Source organism: Seriola lalandi, unplaced genomic scaffold (assembly GCF_002814215.2).
Source record: "Seriola lalandi dorsalis isolate HSWRI2012SDOR001 ecotype SW California unplaced genomic scaffold, Sedor1 jcf7180002054951, whole genome shotgun sequence".
Classification (NCBI taxonomy): Eukaryota; Metazoa; Chordata; class Actinopteri; order Carangiformes; family Carangidae; genus Seriola; species Seriola lalandi.
The window spans coordinates 557,404-569,986 of NW_019525502.1; positions in this window are offsets into that span (position 1 = coordinate 557,404).

The following is a 12,583-nucleotide window of genomic DNA, read 5'->3' on the forward strand; positions in this document are numbered from 1 at the left end:
AAAAAACATATCAGAAAAATTATAATTTAAACTGTCATGTAGTATTTTCAACTAATACGTCTCGAAACAAGTCTTTAATTATTAACGGCTTCATTATGTATTCAGTTATGTTCTACAGTTCATATAACAGTAGATAAGAGATGAACTGTGAAATGGAGAATGAAATTATTAAGTAAATGGAAATAAAACGCAATTACGTTCAAAATTTAGACATTTACTAACATATGCTCATTGTCGTCTATTATTTCTCTCAGTAGACTAAAAGGACTAAAAAACGGAATAAATCTAACGTTATTCTGAACCAACATCATCATGCTCTCTTTTCTGCTAGCACCATGGACAGCGACATGTCAGGAGTGTAAAACAGCCAGTAGGGCACACCAAGATTCAACAGCGTAGCAGCAACACTGACGATTTTTAATGTTTAATATTCATCTTGTGATGCTGCAAATCAACTGTGCAAGAAGATAGCGAAATTAGCGACGTTAGCATGGAAGCTAACAGTGCAGCTAGCACAACAGCTAACAGACGAGTGAGGCGTTATTGGTGAAATAAGACTCCAATAAATCGATAAAGTGACTTTGTATTGGTTCCATACTTGCCTTTCTTTGTCAGAGAGGAAGCACAGTTAGTGAAAGTCCAGGACAGAGAGCACAGTGAGACTGAAACGCTTGAGGTCGCAGATGTTGACATGCTAAAGATACTCTCTGTGTTCTCTCCTGGCTGTAACCACGGCAACAACAAGAGTCTTAAAGGGCCAGCAGCACTCTCAGCTGGCTGCGTTATCGCTTCTTCTTCCACCGCCGCCACCTCCTGCTTCGGGTGTCGAACAGAGATTAAAACCTTCCCATTGACCCTGTTTGTCTCATGAAATATAACAAAACTCTATCGCCTAATCTCCTGGACAGTTAGAATTCTGAATTCCACCCTTCCCGAGATGTTCATAATGTTCATGTTCACACGTTCAATCCATGATTACATTCAAAACAAATTCTTCAACCTAATGCTCACATAAAACAGTGATGCTTTGTTATTATCTTCAGTGTTTTTTTTTCTTTAATCTGATTGACCAAATTTTAAAACACGAGTTCTTCTATACTTCACCCAGCAACTGTATGTTTCTAAATGTGAAGATTGACTTTGTTATTTAAATTGTACCTTAAAACCTTCCCATCAATACATTGTTCCACTCTTCCAATGCTTTATACTCCAAACTACTCCCTTGGCCTCTGATTTGTTTAATGGGACTTGCAACTCTATAGTGTCTTTCTGTAGAGCTTGTTTTGCTAACCTGTCCGCCTCCTCTGCTGGCCTCCAGAACCCACACATACAGAACTGACATACTTTGTTAAGTAAGTCTCGAATGTACTTGTAAGACTCTGAATAGAATATCCTGATGGCAGCCACTGAAGGATTTCACACTCATGAGAGGTGAAACAGAATCAAAGCTGATAAATGCATTTCCTGGTTTAATCTCCTCCGGCCAATGCTTAGCCAAGAGAACTGGTAGCATCTCCACTGAGTACAGACCTGCATAATTGAATATACTTTATTCAAAATCCTTTTTTATGGAAAAGAAAACAAGCGACTCCAGTTATCTAATGTTGTGGGTCATTAAACGCTGTGTTATCTCCTGACACAGTCCTGATACATTTATATTAATGTGTAACTAGTTAATGAATTAATCATCTGGGCTTCATCTTTCTGACCCTTTAATGGATCTCTCTCCCGTTTGTTATAGCACATTTTGTGTAGTAATATCTAGTTGATAATTAGCCTGTATACATGTAGCCTAACCTAGAAAACCTCAGTTTTTTTTGTATAACAAATATGATCATGGAATACAAATATATTCTATCATTTATAAACTGTTGTCAGTGAGACAAATTTCACATTATTCCATTGTATGCATGAATTCTTTTTAATTTTTTAGATGCATTCACTGTATACACAGTCATAATGGGATCATTCCAGATTGATACTGCATATAGAGGTAATAATGAATCAATAAAGTAACATGCTAGCACAATGCTATGGACATTGACCATATATATAATAAGAAATACTATTACTGGTTTTCTTTTGTTTCATACAAGTCAGTAATAGCTTGAAGAAAACCACAGTGACAGCATCAATCACCCAAAAAATCTGTTGTGCCGTCGCACCAAAACACAGATGACAGGTTTGACATAGTTCAACACAGATTGCACTGATATTATATGACTGTCTGCCTTCTGTTTATGTAATAAAAAGTATTTTATTTCTCTGTCATGGAGAAAAATCTATGACTTATAATGGATATCTCAACCATTTTGAAAATCCCATTATTTAGATAATAATAATAAAAAAGTTTCAGTTGAAGAAATAAGTTTTTTTCTTTTCACAAAATAGCTAAAAAATGCAAACAAGTATTAACAAAGGTGAATACTTTCCTGTTATACCTGTGCTGCTGCAGGCCTCTACAGATATTCATGCATTATTACATGACGTAGACAGCAGAGGGCAGGCTTACTCCATGTAATGGACCTCCTCTACAGTCTGTGAGACGCTGATGTGTGTTGAAATTTAAAGGCCTCTCCTCCTCTAATCTCATCATCTCATTCACATCTCTACACCCCTCTGAGTATACGTCTCCAAAAAAAAAAAAGATAGATCCTCATCCCCGGCAGGCACAATCTCCCATCAGAATGAGATTCAGGTGTGTGCGGCTCCAGTATCAGGGTGAGACGGCAACACCTATGGCTTTATCAGTCTGCTGCAGGAATCAGCTGTTATTTCTCTGCAGCCCTGTGATGACAATCCTGCAAAACTGCAACAAGCTTTCCAGAATGTCTCATATCGATTCTGAACAACGTGCATTTACCTGATGTTCCACATGCACTGCGGTGTTTTGTATGTGAACTGAGTGGGAACTTAAGTATCTCACATCCGTCAAAGCAGTATGGTAAAACAGAGATAAAACAGATAACAGAAAGATACTTTTTTGCAGCAATTCATGCAGAGAATGAAAAGTTGTTGTAGATTTTACATACTGATTTACCTATACACTTTCACATAATAACACTCCCATTCACTTGTCAGATTTTTTTTCTGATTCATGGCCTAATCCTGAGATGTCTTTTATCTTCCTCAAAGTTATGATATGCAACTTTTCCGCAATAAAGTGACAACAACTACACTTATTAGACGTATATTTTTTTTTGAGTTGTGTTCTTAAATTATCCGAAATGTCTCCACCAATTCTCAAGCCTAAATAAATATGTGATTTCAATCATGGTAAATTTTTGTAGATTGAGGCCTTTCCGGGTCAAATTTGACCCGTATCTCTTGAAACGGATTTTAGGATCCACCAGTGTGGCTCATATCAGGGAAAATGGTGGTTTCAGGGAATCTTGAAACTGTGAAACTGTACATGCCATGTCTGTGTGTATTTTTTATGGAACAGTGGTGACAGAGTTCAGGGGGACCTCGACACTGTCACAAGAACTGTCTGTGTCCCCACCATATTGGCCCAGTTTCCCCCAGAGACAGGCACCTGCTGGTCTTTGAAGGGTCATGGGGGAATCTCGAAACAGTGAAAGAGTAAAACAGCATAGGGGAGATTATATATGGTGCACATAAGGAACAGAAGTCAGAGGCAAGACATACTGTGCAGTAGATGTTTTTCTCCAAGAACGAGAAAAATACACTCTCTCTGCTCTCTGAAACATTGATCAAGGATTAATCATCCATTTATTAATGTCAGATCGGCTATTTATACATTCTAAATAGATCTGTAGTTCAAAATTCAGTATAGAGACTTATTATGAGGGAATTCTTGGCCCGGGTGAAAATTTACTCGGACCATACTGTGAAGGCATGAAATATGAACAGTATGTAAGGCTTAAGCCACATTTTTAAGATACATTTTTTTACACCTTGGCTGCTTTCAACTATGTATTTTAATGAGAGGAGGGATTTTGGTCATTGGACATCTGGATTTTTATTTATCAGAGAAAAAAGCCGAGCGAATGTTAGGCAGTTCAGCTTCCAGGCCCTCCGAGATGTCCTGTGTTCACTGAACAGTGTCAGTGAGTCACTGATTCATAAATTGAAACTGCTTCATTCAGTGTTTTTACCAGTTTTAATCCCCTGGTCGGCTTCTTTTGGAGAGAACACCTCTGCGGATAATTTGGCTGCCGGCAAAAACATTCCTGAAGGACTGACACTGAAGGAATCCAAACCAGGAGAGGCTTACAGCAATGAAGACAACAACTCCCATGATCCCACGCTATTTCAGAACGTCACGTATTGTTTTCATCAAGAGACCGCTAGCAGCAGAACTTAGATACTGTGTGTTTAAAGCACGGTTCATCAAAATAATAGTCTGGTTTTGGTGCAACAATAACTCGTCACCACCACACTGCACAACGCCCTCTTTCTGTTTGATTTAGATCTCAGTGTAACGGCCTGGCTGGGGTTAGGCGCTACTATCTGGAATCAGCTGGACCTGACTGCAAGGAAACAAATGAGTCTACAGGTTTTCAACTGTAAGCTCTTATTGTTTTATTGTTTGTTTTTAATGTAGCCTACAATGACCATCAGTCCCTGGAAAGCAGGGTTGATACTAAGTAGATCATCCTCACAAATAAATACACACAACTTGGCTTGGCAGAAACACAAAGTACAAGATACATTTTATAAAAAGGAAAATATGAAGTAACCAGTTCAGATCACAACTCTGAAAATGTGACAACAACAACGACATAGTGTGATATTTAGTTCAACATAAAATAAAGGGCATGAAAAGGTGAGCATGTCTTCATTAATTACACTTTCACAGTATGTCTCTGTACAGAGCCGTGAAGTGCAGCTCAGTCTTGTGGCACCTGTCACTCGGCTTTTCCTCCTCATCCTCCTCCTCTGTGTCGCTATGACTCCAGCTCTAAACCCACACTCTCTCTCTCTGTCTCTCTCTCCCCTCCGATCTCTGATTCACCCCCACATCCCCTCCACCCACACCCCCACACCCCCTTCGAGATACAGTACAATGGCATACATTCATCCATTCTGTTTATTGTGTTTGAAGCAGGGGAGTAGGGCTTTCCAAAGCCCCCAGATCAGTCAGTGTAGGAAACTGGCAACGTGGGTCCCGCTGCAAAAACAATCCCCTTTCTCCCAGATGGTCTGCGCAAGCAAGCGTGTAGCTGAAGGGGCTTAAAGGAGGCAGAGGGAGAGAGAGAGAGACAGAGAGAGAGAGAGAGAGAGAGAGAGGGGGAAGAATGGAGGAACGGGGGCAGAGAAAGAGAGAGACAGTGAGAAAAACTCCTACCAATCCAAGTAGCAATGTCCAGTGGGTTTTTATCTCTGAGTCCCATACCCCTGGCATTCACTCTGTCTGCCTGGCTGTCGGTCTAATGCTAATCTTCACTGCCTCCTTCCTTCCTTCCTTCCTTCCTTACGTCCTTCCTTCTTTTCTTCCCTCTTTCTTTCTTTCCTTTCTTCGTTTCTTCTCCGTCAGTCCATGTGTCTGTCTGCCAGTTGTCAGTGCCATCTGTCTGGTTTACCCACGATAAGAACATGTTTGTTTTTTGGGTTTTTTTTTAAGCCAGACAAACCAGGATAGGCAGACGACAATTTCCAATAATCCACTGCTCTGGGATTCTCTCTCTTTCTATCTGTCTCCCTCTCTCTCTCCGTTTTTTGAACCCGTCTCCCCTGCTGAGTAAAGCACCTTTGAGACGGGGGAGGGAGAGAAAATTCATTTGGCTCGGTCGATGATATGTTTCTTACATAAGAGCACCACTGAGGTGTCGCTCTTATGTAAGAAACATGCCATCGACAAAGCTGCTTTACCCTTTAAGTGACAGAAAATAACCTTGAGAGAATGAAAGTGAAAGGAGGAGGGAGAGAGAGAGAGAGAGAGAGAGAGAGAATTAGAAGAAGACACTTTTTAAGTCATAATATGTGAATTTCAAATAATTTCCAATTAAAGCCAAAAGCCCTCCATGAGTCCAATTAGTACAGAGAAAGCTCAGAGAGCATTGTCACGATGCGTAGACTGATACCTGAAAAAAAAAACATATATCCTCACTCCCAGCCCGTCACATATGGACACTTGGTGACACATGAAGATGCATTTATTAACCAGCAGCAGAGTGACCAGGAGATGGTTGTGATGTACAAACGACTGTCACACCAGAGACCGCGGTTCACATCCAGAGTCCCGTCTCTGTATGTGACGCCTTGGGAGTGAAACCACCCTGGAAAGAAAGAAAAAACAACTAAATTCTACAGTGGCTTCTTTAAAAGTTGATCAGGTGATAAAAGATTTCATGTGAAAGCAGATACTCTATCTAAGAAAAAGAACAAAAGCACAGTGATGAAATCCAATGCAAATACACATGTAGAGAAAAAACAACAATCTTCAAATTTTTACGAGTGAGATAAAAATAAATATAACACACAAAGTAAAATAAAAAGACTCACTCATTTTACTTCACAAAACAAAGAAAAGGCAAAAGGGAAAAATAGGAAAAAAGGGGATTCAACAAAAAAGAATAACCAATCCAAACTCTCTCATGTGGCTCTGAGGACACAAGTTGATGAGTTTTAGTAATTACTTTATATTGGCTTTTATTTCAGTAATAACTTTGAGTGCAGTGATAAATGACTAACACACAACATGAGATTTTGAACAATAATATAGCAGCAAACAACTATTTTCTGTGTAAGGATGCAGTAGCATAATGGTGACCTGATCCACTGAAGAAACTGCCTTAGACAAGCAAAGAGACGAGACCAGAGCATAGGTGAACTGGCTCTGAGGACTACCAGCTCAAATCCTGCTCAGCCAGTGGATCATCAAAACGTCCATAAAATCTTGAACGTTCCTTCCAGCTCCATCAGTGTCATTCGTCCAGTCCAAGGCTGAATTTCTATTCCAGACCGATCACTGTCAATTAGTTTTTGTATAACAGAATTTATGTTAGCCGTATATATCTCACATATACAACATGAAATAGTCCCTTATTTGGTAATAATAACACTTTACGTTCACGTTATTATGAAAGGGACAAAAGGAGAGAAGAGGATATTTGTCATGATAAAATTATAAATCAATCTCTTTAAGGCGCCACGATGTGGAAACAATTTCAAATTATTTCAGATTGAAGCCTTGAGCCTCCATGGATCTAATTAGTACAGAGAAATCTCAAAATATAAGAAGTCTTGGGATATGTGGGTTAGAAAAAGAAAAAATCTATCAAACGAAAACAATATATATTTGTTTATGAGTAGCCCATATAACCTGGAACTTGAAAATGTTTCCTTATTTGGTGTAATAACGGTACCTTTTTAACACCATTAAATGCACAAGGCCAATTTGTGTCAAACGGTGCACTTTTCTGTATAATGGGTTTTAATATGTTGAGAAGAAGAGAAAAAATGTATTTCAAGGGAAAACCTATCTTTGTAATACAACAATATGCCCACACACCATTCAAGTCTAACCTCACAATAAAATACTCTTGACAAAAATGGCACACTTGTCATTAAACTGAATCGCCTTCCTCATATTTTGTGACACGGGTCAGCTGAATTAAAGGGGACTGGGTTGTTATCGACGTCTCTCACATTTCACAGTTCAACCGTGACCCTTTTAGAACCTCTTATGCCACACTGCACGCACACACATACCCACACACACACACACACCTACACACACACACACACACACACACACACACACACCGGGAGGATTAGATTAGATAAGGTACATTTTATTGTCCTTCAGTGAAAAATTGTTTGGGACACCAGGTGAAAAAAAAAGTACAAAAACATAAAATTACATTCAATTCGTTTTGTAGCTTAAACGTGTTGTTAATGTAGCTCCATGATCTCTTCACAGAAGCACGGCTAGTATTACATAGTACTTAAAGCTTAATCACTGAGGTTTGTACTATAAACAACATGCTTATGCAAGAGAAGTGGTTCTCAACAGAGGTTTTGGATGTTTTTTTCATGCTCCATGTTCCAGTTGCTCAGTTTTTTTCTGAGACCATCTGAGGGCAGAAAAAAGTAAAACCTGGAGCTAAGATCTGAGGTGGTTGAGCGCTTGTATCAAAGCATCAGGAGAAAGAAACTGTACTTGTGTAAATGAGCTATTAGTAAGTTTTGCCATTGCTACATAGCTAGCGTTAGCATCGACAGCTGTTTCTTATTCTTGTATGTAGAAGAAACGTTGCAAGTTCACCATCATAATACATAAGTTCACTACGAATTAAAAAACAAAATTGTTAATGATTTTCACTAGCAAAAAGAAAGCAAGTACAGCAAGTTGGGCGGTGGTATTGTGCTAGTTTACAGTCGTGCTAACAGCTCAGCGATGCTTGGAGCTAAATACAACCATCATCATAACACACACACTCAAACACAATGTTACCAAGCTCATTTTTAGCAGGTATGATGATAACAATGTTTGTCATTTAGTTTAGCATTTTAGTCTGCTAATATTTGCTAAATAGCATTTGATGGGGCTGTCATTAGTTTAGCATAAACCTTATTCCTGCGGTTGACAAGATTTCAGTTTTGTTTTGATGGGTTGATTAAAATTGACAAAACAGAGAGAAAACAAACAAAGACTCTGTTGTCATGTTATTTCATGACCACGACAGCCAAAACGATTGCTGCGAGACAATAGTGTCGAGGAAGTACAGCAAGCGAAAACACACAATGTTGATGTTTGTCTGTGACAGAACCAGAGAAAACAGAGAGCACAAGAGAGGGAAAATAAAACAACGATTCCTGTTACAAAGAACTCCGAAGCAGCAGACGAGTCCCTGTTTCATTGGAAAGATCAGTGAGCTCTGGCCTGCAGATTGAAAAATGCTGTGATTGTCTTAACCTTAGTGAGTCAACCTTGTCAGACCCATCTCCTCTGCTATCGATCTGTGGCTTTAGAGCAGTGCCTCTGGATGCAGTGGGCTCATTACAGGGACACATCAAGGTTTTTTTTTTTTTTGTCTTTAAGTTTTTTTGTCACTTCTACAACAAGACAGATGTTGTGTTTTTTCAAGAGTTTTTGCCTTACCGTTGTGCAATCACTCCTCCATCCCAGTGTTTTTCTTTTCTTTTCTTTTTTTTTGTGAAAAATAAGAAGCAACGTTCACCCAACAAAGCCTTTGTATTTTTTTTTTTTAAATCTTTTTTCTGATGAGCCTGTATTACTCACACTTTCTTACTCACAGTATCTCTCTCTCTCTCTCTCTCTCTCTCTCTCTCTCTCACAAAACCAGAAAATGGATCATTTTTTTCCTGTAAACTCAACACAATGGTGCCATTAAGCTGCTTTTTAATCTTCAACTCAGTCATAAAATCCAACTTATTTTTGTCATAAAATCTGCGGAAGTACACATTTTCTTTCTTTTATATGTAATTTAGCTCATGTCTTTTATATATATATATTTATTTCCATGGCATTCAGTGAAAACAGTGATCCCAAAATTAAACCAACTTGGCATCTCTGCGTAATTTTCTTCTCCATCAAGATTTCCTAAAACATTGATGATTTGCAAGCACCTCTCTGCAGAAATGCACAGCTAAGACTCATATGATTTAAGGCTTTATTGATTGTCATGAAATTAAAAGCATTCTAAGAAAGAATGGAACTTAATGATACCAGAGTGAAGGGCTCATGCCGTACAGTCATTGGCGAGATTGTTATTATTATATAAAAAGTATATTTCTTATTTCATGAACTTGATGGAAAGAAACTAAATAAAATCATATATATTTTTCATTTTTCTTTAAAAGAAACTTGTTAATTTCCCTCTCAGAAGTTCCAAATTTAAATTATGATTTTGGGCTCAGTGCTTGTTAGCCGGTGGGTGGTATTCCTGCTGCCTGTGGAGTCTGGCGAAGCTGTCTGCTGCAGTTTGGTTGATAATTAAACAACTTTTAGTAGCTTGTTAATGCCTTGCATATTCTAAAAGGTCCCATATTTCATTTGTTTTTTCTGAAGTGTTGATCCATAAGAAGATATATTTGTGGTTTTTCAGAAGCAAAAACCATCTCATTGTATTTTTACATCTGTTCCCTCGGGCTTCTCTCTGGAGCTCTAGCAACAACAGGTCGGTGAGCCAATAAGAAGAGAGGAGGCTTTGATAGCAGATTTCAGGTAAACACTCAGACAAACAAAACAAGGGCTGGACAGTTGGTCAAGTTGGGCGGGGCTTGGGGCATGGCTAGGAGCAGTGACTGCTTAGTTGTGACATCACAAAGATACAGAAGTCCTGACGGCTGGTTTTAAGGCTCAGTTTCTGAATACAGGCTGGGCGCATTTCTCTGTGGACTGAGGCTTTGATACTTTCACAGTATTAATATAGAAGCTAGACCTGCTTTATAATCAAAGAACGCATGGAAATATAACTTTTAATACTTTTATTGTCTCCAGGAAAACGATGTATAAAAGGACAATGTGAAAACAATGTGATAGTGTGAAAGGTGTGATGAACCTACAGAGAATTATCAGTTGAATCTGCTTTATAGTGAGCTTCAGCTCATTGTTAATCTATCCGGACCACATCTTCACTGTTCTGGTTCGCTCTCACCACTTTTATAGTCTCGTTTTTCGGCCGCAGCATGCAGCTGTTTTCAGAGAAACAGCCGTAAAAAGCCACTGTCCACTACCTGCTCAGCAGCGAACAGCAAGACACAGTTAGAGGTTGTGAACATAGAGGAGCATTTAGCAGGGTATTTCCCCCAGGAGCTGGTGGAGACAAAAAACAGAGCTAAAAGAGAGGGAATAAAATAAAATTAATACAGTTCACCAGGTGGACACAAACAGCACTCCATAGGAATCACTATGTTGCTCTGTAACAGCTAAATAAGCTCCCAAGTGGCCTAAAAACAAAAAAACCAAAACAAAGAAAATCAGTTACTTTGATAAGATAAGATAATGAATCACTGTTTATGAGTTAGTTCACTTCCTCCTTCATGCATTAAAAAGATGAATGTTCTGAGTTCAGGTTGATCCCTCCATTCCCTGACTCATCACTCATCACAATTCATTAGCGAGATCGCATTGATACAATGACACGTCCAGAATAAGATACCACAACAATGCTTTATTCTTTTTTTTTCCCTCTGGCAAATGTATTATCTATGTGGTTTTTCAGTGATGTCTAGGTCTATTTTTGACTGCTGCTTCCTCTTAATCATATAATGAAGGATGCACATTGCTTTTGGAGAAAAGAACAGAGTGCGAGGAAGAGAGAAACTGTGAAAGATCGAGGTAGAAAAGAGATATGGCATCAAGAGGGATGGAGAGAGAGAAAGAGATTGGTGGCATCGTCAAAGAAGAAGAGAAATGATCTTAGGAACTCTGTCTGATTTTTTGCCTGGTGAAGCACACAAAGCCACCAGTGCAAACACCTGCAGATTTTTATTTTCCATGCATTTGTTATCAGGCCTGTGTTTTATAACCGGGTCCTATAATGGTGCGGTAAATCACAGCTGACAAGTCAGGAACAGTCACAGGCCCACCACTCCTTAAAAGGAAAGACAAACGATGGTGGAAAAAGGAGATGAGTTATTAAAAGCAGTGATGTCAGTGTAGAGTAAGAGATTGAGAAATATTGTTTCTGTAATTGTCTGAAAAGGACTGTGTGTGATGTAAATGTATTAATACAGTCATGTACTGCATTTTGTTTTAATCTGTGCCATTTTCCTTTCTTGATTAAGTTAAATGCTTGGCAGGAAATCAATGCACAATGGACTGTCTCTTTAAAAGTCTTGGAAATATTTCTACTTTAGAGCCAGTGTGGCTGAAAGTCTGAACTTTTCTTTTTCTTTTCTTTTTTGTATTACAGGCCAAAGTACTGACATCACATCCAGATTTGCTGCCGTTTCACTGGCTTCTGTAACTCAGTGCAATCTCTCACTCAGGATGCCTTTCATCTGCCTGTCCAGAAAGGGAAACTTTGTTCTGGGTTGTGCAATCCGTAAGATGAAGTATCAACTACAGTGGCTTCAGAAAGTATTCAGACCCTTTCACCTTTTGCACACTTAAGTATGTCATAGATTTAATTTCAATTGGGTACATTTTTGCCCAACAAACTACACTCAGTGATACAGAGGACTTCTGAAACTCTGATAGGGTGAGCATCGGGTCGTCACTTGTTCACCTCCATGACTGTGATGAAGACCCTGTTCCAGATTACAGACGGCACAATTCCCTTCTGTCATTGTGGTGAGTGTACACCACATTAAAAAGTCAACCAAAACTTTACACACATCCACTGCAGTAATATATATATTTGGGCTTAGGGGTTTGTTGTATAATAATGATGATGATGATGATGATGATGATGATGATGATGATAATAATAATTATAATAAACTTTATTTGTATAGCAGTAAGTGCTTTACAACAAAGACATTACATGCACAAGTGAAAAGACATAAAGTGAACATGTTCAAAACATTAAAGACAGAATGGTAATAAAATAATAACAGAAAATATGAAACAAATTAATAATTAAAGTTAAAAAATGGATAACATAGAATGCACAAAATCAGTATCAATACTTATAAAAGCATTTAA